This window comes from Poecilia reticulata, linkage group LG7, assembly GCF_000633615.1.
Source record: "Poecilia reticulata strain Guanapo linkage group LG7, Guppy_female_1.0+MT, whole genome shotgun sequence".
Classification (NCBI taxonomy): Eukaryota; Metazoa; Chordata; class Actinopteri; order Cyprinodontiformes; family Poeciliidae; genus Poecilia; species Poecilia reticulata.
Genome location: NC_024337.1, coordinates 2,620,017 through 2,621,561, shown reverse-complemented (window position 1 = coordinate 2,621,561; position 1,545 = coordinate 2,620,017). Strand labels below are relative to the sequence as shown.

General features: G+C 36.8%; 1 protein-coding gene across 1 annotated transcript in view; it reads left to right on the top strand.

Annotated features, from left to right (window-relative positions):
• The window catches only part of klhdc8b (kelch domain containing 8B), a 115,958-nt gene that overhangs the window by 22,071 nt on the left and 92,342 nt on the right, over window positions 1-1,545 (top strand). The gene's annotated exons all lie outside the window — the stretch shown is intronic.

The following is a 1,545-nucleotide window of genomic DNA, read 5'->3' as shown; positions in this document are numbered from 1 at the left end:
CTCTGCATGAGAGAGACCTTGTTCATGTTGCTGATGTGATCTGGTTACATGTCATGTTCAGCTACCTGCTTTCTGACAAACTCTCAGACTCTGTCAACTTTGGCTTGCAAGTCTGTTGGCAGTTTCTCATGGTTCTCTGAATCAGGGAGGTAAGGAAYAATCACACCTCACTGGTGGAGCGGAGACGCAGCACAAGGAGGACCGCCTGCAAAGTCACTCATAATCACCGCTTTGTGAACCACCGGGGCATAGAGATGGAACTGCAGCGTTAACATCTTCCTGCTCCCATCTGTAGACTCATTCTTCCTTTCAGCCCCATGTGGCTCCTTGTGGCTGCAGACCGAGCTAAATATTTAGCTCTCTGTTAAATATTAGTTAACAAACTAAATATTTACCTTTAAGCTGTTGACTATATATTTAGTTTAGAGATAAATGTTGCCTTATTTAGCTTTCTAACTAAATATCTAGATTGGAGATAAATATTTAGGGATTTTATTTTAATTGCTAACTACAAACTTTAGATTTAGCTTTAGTCTAAAAGCTAAAAAATTTAGTTTGAAACTGTGACAGTTATAAAAGAATTAATAACATGGTAAAAAAAAATTACTTTAAAAAATGAAGCCTCACTTCCCAAAATGTTGCTGTTTAATTTTTGACAATAACTTTATAAATGGCACCACCATAATGTTCTCAACATGTAAAAAAATAAAATAAAATAAAAAAATTGTCACAATTCAGGTTATGTTGTTACAATGTTATTATAGGATGGCAATGTAAGAGTTTTTTATTATGTTTCATATCTTCCATTGGGTGATAAGTTTCTGTTATCTCTGGACCATGTTTTATCCCATCTGCCTCTCTTGGATCAGCATTCCCTGCATTGCTGCTTAGATTAGCTTGTTGCTTTTCAGATGATCATAAAATTTCTAGACCACATGACTTACTGGTGTGTGTGATCTGACTTTTCTAACTGGTGAAAGAAAATACTAGGAGGAATGCCAATGGGAACTTTACTTGCTGGAAAAACACGTCTTTGATCCTTTTAATTGTCGGTAATATGAACACATTATTCAGAGAGGAGATCAGTGGTGAATACTGAATTTACAGCTTGTGTTCAACATATAAACACCTTCACTTCCCTTTGAGTAGGTTATTGAACAGTATTAAAGAACACCAACAGAGAATCATCTTATGTATTCTTTWTATTTCTACTAAAATATTTTTATATTTGCTTCTGAGCAACAAATGTATGATCAGACACGGAGGATTCACCTCATACATAAAAACATTTAGCTGCTCTGGAGCTGSTGCCTTTTGCATCTCCTTCCTATCTACTGAGTGCAAAGCCAGCGAGTGAGTCAGTGTGTTTTTTTTATTTTTTATGCTCCAAAATCCACAGATGAGCCACAACCAAAGAGGAGAAATGTTCACTGTATGAGGAGTTCATCAGATGAATAATGCAGAGATGGAGCCGTGGAGCTTCTCTGTTCTGGAAGACTTTAAAGACGCAGCTTTTATGAGGTGCTGTTGTGTGTGTGTGCGTGT